The 6,587-nt window shown below is 40.0% G+C and overlaps 1 long non-coding RNA gene across 3 annotated transcripts in view; it reads right to left on the reverse strand.

Moving 5' to 3' along the window:
• Positions 1 to 1,100: 1,100 nt before the first annotated feature.
• The window catches only part of LOC109547866 (uncharacterized), a 56,078-nt gene continuing 50,591 nt past the window's right edge, over positions 1,101 to 6,587 (reverse strand). Inside the window, exons 9-10 of one of the 3 annotated variants that reach the window (XR_004526380.2) lie at positions 4,362 to 4,419; positions 1,101 to 1,573 (exon numbers count right to left, since the gene is read on the reverse strand). This is a non-coding gene — a long non-coding RNA (uncharacterized lncRNA). The remainder of the gene's footprint in view (positions 1,574 to 4,361; positions 4,420 to 6,587) is intronic. The other 2 variants (XR_004526385.2, XR_004526383.2) reach the window with 2 other exon arrangements.

Raw genomic sequence — 6,587 nt, forward strand, 5'->3', positions numbered from 1 at the left:
AGCCATGGCCACTGGGCCTGCGCGTCCGGAGGCTGTGCTCCGCAACGGGAGGGGCCCCAACAGTGAGAGGCCCCAACAGTGAGAGGCCCGAGTACCGCAAAAAACAAACAAACAAACAAAAAAAACTTCTTTCATTTTTGCCCACACCGTGTGGCTTGCAGGGTCTTCCCTGACCAGGGATTGAACCCGGGCCGTTGGCAGTGAAAGCTCAGAGTCCTACCACTGGGCCACCGAGGGAATTCCCTAGGTGAAAACGTTCTAACTGTCTGAACCATCCAAGGCTCTCTGGTTTGGGAAGTGATAAATTTGCTCTCATTGGAAAGATTGAGGAGAAGCTAGACAACCACTTGATGGGGTAAAGTAGAGGAATTTTGTCAAATGAATTCAACATATATTTAGTGGACATCTGTTACAGGCCATGTATGGTACATGAGTCAAAGTTCCTGCCAAACTTGAAATTCTATTATGAAACTAGAAGGGCTAACTAAATAGGACCTTATATCCTGCTCAAAACTCTGACTTTGACCACTATACTCATTGGCATAAATATTCTTGTAATTAATTTTAAAATTAATTATATATTCTTCTTTCCCTTCCCTGAGTAACTTTTGCCACTTGCAATAAAGTAGGGGCAAATTCCACCATATTAACCTGGATTGCTCCTGTTCCATGTTCTCCCATGTAAGCTTCCTTTTAGCACAGGGGAAACAAAGAATAATTTAGTCAGCAGTATTAGGACAGGAAACTGAAGGTTTCCAAGTACATTTTAAAGGGAAAAAAATGCAAAATAAAATGGAAAATAGTACCAACCTCAAATATCAACCTCAAATATATGAGCTGACAATTCACCTTCATTCTCTGGAACACATCCTGTTCCAGTGTGCAGAGCTCCATATTTTTATTTTATGATTCTGGCCCTAAAGTGATTGCCCTGAGCTTAGGGTTCCAAAGTAAAGAAAGTGGATACAGCTTGTCAAATAGGAGCTGTGGTCAGAGCTGAATGTAGGTTGGAGTGGCGTCTGTAGTGGTTGCTGGGAGGACCTACTATGTGACCAGCAGAGTACGGCCATGACTGACCAAAGCATGTTTGAAAGCATTTGAAAAGGCTTTATCTATGTTTTGTTTTCTAACACTGCCTACCAATTCATAAAACCTCAATCAATATTTGCTCAAGTGCAGGGTGGTAGAAAGTCGAAACAGTGGGCAAAGTAACAGGGAGAAAACTTGCAAGTTGATATTTAACTTTGAGCGAGTCATTTGTCCTGTTCACTAGAAAGACTTATGCTCTGAGAAAGGAGATGAATTAAGACTGTGGTTTTCAAACACAGGTCGTAGCCCACTGAGAAATCAATTTAATAAGTTGAAATCAGCATTTAAAAAAATTAAATAGAGGGGCTTCCCTGGTGGTGCAGTGGTTGAGAGTCCGCCTGCCGATGCAGGGGACACAGGTTCGTGTCCCGGTCCAGGAGGATCCCATGTGCCGCGGAGGGGCTGGGCCCGTGAGCCATGGCCGCTGGGCCTGCGTGTCCGGAGCCTGTGCTCCGCAGCGGGAGAGGCCACAACGGTGAGAGGCCTGCGTACCACCAAAAAAAAAAAAAAAATAGAAATAGAAAATTTCTATTTAATTTAAAAAATTAAGTAGAAAATTCCAGACTGCTTTGCACACAGCAAGGGTATTATTAATGAAACTTTTGCTTATTTCATGTGAATACACACACACACCCATACACCCATACACACACACACACACACACACACACACACACACACATGCACATGCACATACACACATGTGTATACTGGATTGTGCTGTAAAGTGAACATTTTACCATGGAGCACAGTCAAAAATGTTTGACAAATGCTGACCTAAGAGAACCTATTTAGCATTTGGGCCACAGAGAGGACCCCAGAAAAAGCAAATGATTTTGGATCCTCTATTACTGAGTTGACAGATTAATGTATTTTTATAAATTGTGATAAAATACACATAACATAAACAGACTAACGTTTTAAAATGTAAGGGAAAAAGCACTAAATGCCTTTGTCTAAAAACTAAAAACCTCCCACCCCCAACTTGTATCATCTTAAAGGTTTGAGTTTACAATGCTGTCCCCCTTCTCCCATCCCCCTTGTTTTTCCTCCTAGGACTAAGACCAGGACTAGGTTCCTGGTCTGTATCTCCCGGAACAGGTGTATGTTTTGATTTTGATCTTATGGGGCAAGTAGCAAAAGTCCCCTCTTGTACCTGTGACTGAGTTAGAGAGGAGAGTGTGTTTACATTCAATTGTACTCTTACATTACAAAATAGATTGTTAAAAAGCAGGTAATTAACTAGAATCTAAATAGGCATGTAATTTGGAACAAGATTTAGAGAACTACAGTGTGCCTTGGTGAGCATACCAGTCTTACCTTCCTTTTCAGATCTGGGCAGTTGTCTGTCACAGACCCTGACTCACTTTTATTTTTGCTTATGTTTCATATTTGCATCCTTGTTTTTTGTCCTTTAAGTATAAATTGTTTCCCCAGCTACATTGTTTGCCTTTTCAGGGGTACAGATTCCTTTCCTATCTATTTACGTGTCTTTGCCAGACACACAATACTATTCAATAAATGTAATTGTATAAATGCAGTAAATGATAATTGATTACTTTTTCTTCTCAGCCATTATCAATAACTGAGTCATTTTTACTGGAATCAGGCAGTCAAATGCCATTGAAGACAACTTTTCCTTTTCTGGAGCAATAACCTCATTGCTAGTTGCTTAGAATTTCTCAGTTTCCAGGCTCTTCCCCCTCAGGCAACATTTACTCACTTGGCTTGGGCTCTGAACTAGCTGCACCTTGTATTTGTATAACTGTGTAGTTAAAGGAGCTTTACTGCTTTTTAATTCACTGGTGAAGGACATAAAGGGATGTTATCTTCATGTGGCCAGTGGGGAAACTGAGGCATAGAGCCATTAAGCCCATGGTTCTGCAGCACAGTTGGTGACAGCTCTGGACTAGTTGCTGACTTCGAGGCTGGGGCTCTTTTCACTACATCAGTGGCTTCTCTGCTTTGTTTTTCCCTCCTATTCCTCCCTCACTAAATTGGAAGATTCCTGTTTTCATCTCAAGGTGAAGAAAAAAGAGAGGGAGGGAGAATTGTGCAGCTGATGATTTCTATAACTCTTTTCTACCAGTGATTTCCCTGAGGTATTTACATAGAGTAGGATTTTTAATACACACCACAGGCAAGCCGGTCTCCTCTGGCTAAATACCTTATTTCTTCCTCATCAATCCAAGTCTGGCCTGAAGACATCTTCCATGTTACTTTCCTGCCTGATCCTGCTCCATCCCACCCAGACTGACTCAGTGAAGAGGCTACTCTGTGCCAGTTTACTGTGTGTTTTTTGTTGTTTTTTTTAACATCTTTATTGGAGTATAATTGCTTTACAATGGTGTGTTAGTTTCTGCTTCAGAACAAAGTGAATCAGTTATACATATACATATGTTCCCATATCTCTTCCCTCTTGCGTCCCCCTCCCTCCCACCCTCCCTATCCCACCCCTCTAGGTGGACACAGAGCACCGAGCTGATCTCCCTGTGCTATGCGGCTGCTTCCCACTAGCTATCTATTTTACATTTGGTAGTGTATATATGTCCATGCCACTCTCTCACGTTGTCACAGCTTACCCTTCCCCCTCCCCATATCTTCAAGTCCATTCTCTAGTAGGTCTGTGTCTTTATTCCCGTCTTACCCCTAGGTTCTTCATGACCTTTTTTTTTTCCTTAGATTCCATATATATGTGTTAGCATATGGTATTTGTTTTTCTCTGACTTACTTCACTGTATGACAGACTCTAGGTCCATCCACCTCACTACAAATAACTCAATTTCGTTTCTTTTTATGGCTAATATTCCATTGTATATATGTGCCAAAACCCTGCAGAAAGTAGGCATAGAGGGAACTTTCCTCAACATCATAAAGGCCATATATGACAAACTCACAGCCAACATCGTCCTCAATGGTGAAAAACTGAAACCAGTTCCACTAAGATCAGGAACAAGACAAGGTTGCCCACTCTCACCACTATTACTGTGTGTTTTTAGGAGACTGCACCTGCCTTATCTCACTTAAACCCACAGAAAATCTGTGAGGCAAATATTTTTATTCCCATTTAAGAGCTGATAAAACCCAGGCTCAAGAAAGTTGAAAACTCCAGTTCCTCAAGTCCAGGTTTTGTGCTCTTTTCCCAGATCTCCAGGGCTTTTATTTATTTACTTGCTTGTTTATTATTTAAGCACATCGTACATTCCTCTCCAACCTCCAGTTTCCTTTATGCAAAATTCTAGCATACATGATTTAAAAAAATTTTTGTGTACCTTTTGGAAGAACCGCAAGAATTTTAGGTCCACTGTAAGGTAAGTCTTGTGTAACAGCCTGTGGAAAGTTGGAAATTGAATAATGTCCATTTCAGTTATGCTGGATAGTTTAAATAAAGTTACCAAAAATTTATTTCATTGCAAGCAACCAAGTTACTGGGTCTCCAGAAGTGGGAGCCAATGCTATGTAATAATGGCAACAACAACAATGAAAATCAGATTTAAAAAATAAAATCTTTGATCATATGTATGGAATACGAGACAAAGCAAAATTGCCTCTCAGTATGTATAGATACTACAAACAATAAATGCTGGAGAGGGTGTGGAGAAAAGGGAACCCTCTTGCACTGTTGGTGGGAATGTAAATTGATACAGCCACTATGGAGAACAGTATGGAGGGTCCTTAAAAAACTAAAAATAGAATTACCATATGACGCAGCAATCCCACTGCTGGGCATATACCCAGAGAAAACCATAATTCAAAAAGACACATGCACCCCAATGTTCATTGCAGCACTATTTCCAATAGCCAGGTCATGGAAGCAACCTAAGTACCCATCGACAGACAAATGGATAAAGAAGATGTGGTACATATATACAATGGAATATTACTCAGCCATAAAAAGGAACGAAATTGGGTCATTTGTAGAGACATGGATGGACCTAGAGACTGTCATACAGAGTGAAGTAAGTCAGAACGAGAAAAACAAATATCATATATTAACACATATATGTGGAATCTAGAAAAATGGTACAGATGAACTGGTTTGCAAGGCGGAAATAGAGACATAGAGGTAGAGAACAAACATATGGACATCAAAGGGGGAAAAGAGGGGTGGGATGAATTGGAGATTGGGATTGACATATATACACTAATATGTATTAAATAGATAACTAATGAGAACCTGCTGTATAGCACAGGGAACTTCACTTTGCTGTACAGTAGAAACTAACACAACATTGTAAAACAACTATACCCCAATTTTAAAAAAAAAAGATTCTACAACAAAGCAAGACAAATTTATTTTCATCTACTTGAAATTGCAGAGGAGGGAGATCCTGCAAAGCTTCCAGGGAGAAAGGGATAGTGAAGGGAATGTAATTGCACAGTATCCGTTATTACTAATAAAAGCATGAAAATAAACATATAATTGACACGCTTTTTAGTGTCTTCTTTATTGTTTCATTTTGCTGAATGTAAACTTTTAAATTTGGATTTTCATAGGTTCCATCCTGACCTCCAGTCTCCTAAGTCTATTTTCTCCACGTGGTTATAAGATTTTCACCTGGATATTAGCATTCTTTTATTTTCTTTCCTTTTTTTTTAAGGTCCCACCAGTCTGGGAAAGAGAAGGGACTCAGGACCTACTGTCAGAATTTCAAGTTGGCCCCATCACAGCGAATCCATCCCATTCCCTGCTTTAACTTTTTCCTGTGTAGAGCCACTAAGGTGCAGCGACATTCCTACTTATAAGATTTTAAAATATTTCTCCTTGGGGAGAGATTTTAGGGCGGCGGGCACACCCCTCTGTACTTCCTCATTTCGGCGCGTAATAAGTGGAAGCGCAGAAGCCCGAGGCCGGGAAACGGATTTGGATTTCAAAGGGCTATTGTGCCTCCCTCTGGGCTCTGACCTGGAAAGCGCTTTATCTGTAACCCTTTTATGGCCCCAGACGTATTCTCGCTTCCTGGCTATTTGTAAACTTGTCTAATCTCGCTCACAAGACTGTAGGTTGCCGACCAAAGGGAGGGAGAGGGTGAGAATGTTTGTAAGAGTTTAGAAAGTGATAACAATCCCATTTTATTTATTTATTATGCATTGCACAATCCTATAATAACAATGACAGTGTACATGAAAGTTCTTCTACAATTCTATCACCCTAATAAATCGCTTGTTTCTATTTTATCTTCCATTTCCTCGTGCATTAAAACATTCTGCAAAGCTCTGTGCCAGCCTTAGGGATTCACGGGAAACTTTTACACATCCTAAATGCAAATTTGCATTGTTTTTTTAAAAAAATTATAGTTGATTAACAAATATTGTGTTAGTTTCAGGTGCACAGCAAACTAATTGGTTATACATATATATGTACATATCTATATTCTTTTTTTGACTCTTTTCCATTATAGTTTATTACAAGATATTGACTATAGTTCCCTGTGCTATTCAGTTGCATTTTGCTTTTATTTTTCCTTTTTACTTATCCTAAGTATTTCTGATGCTGC

The sequence above is a fragment of the Tursiops truncatus genome, chromosome 4 (genome assembly GCF_011762595.2).
Source record: "Tursiops truncatus isolate mTurTru1 chromosome 4, mTurTru1.mat.Y, whole genome shotgun sequence".
Classification (NCBI taxonomy): domain Eukaryota; kingdom Metazoa; phylum Chordata; class Mammalia; order Artiodactyla; family Delphinidae; genus Tursiops; species Tursiops truncatus.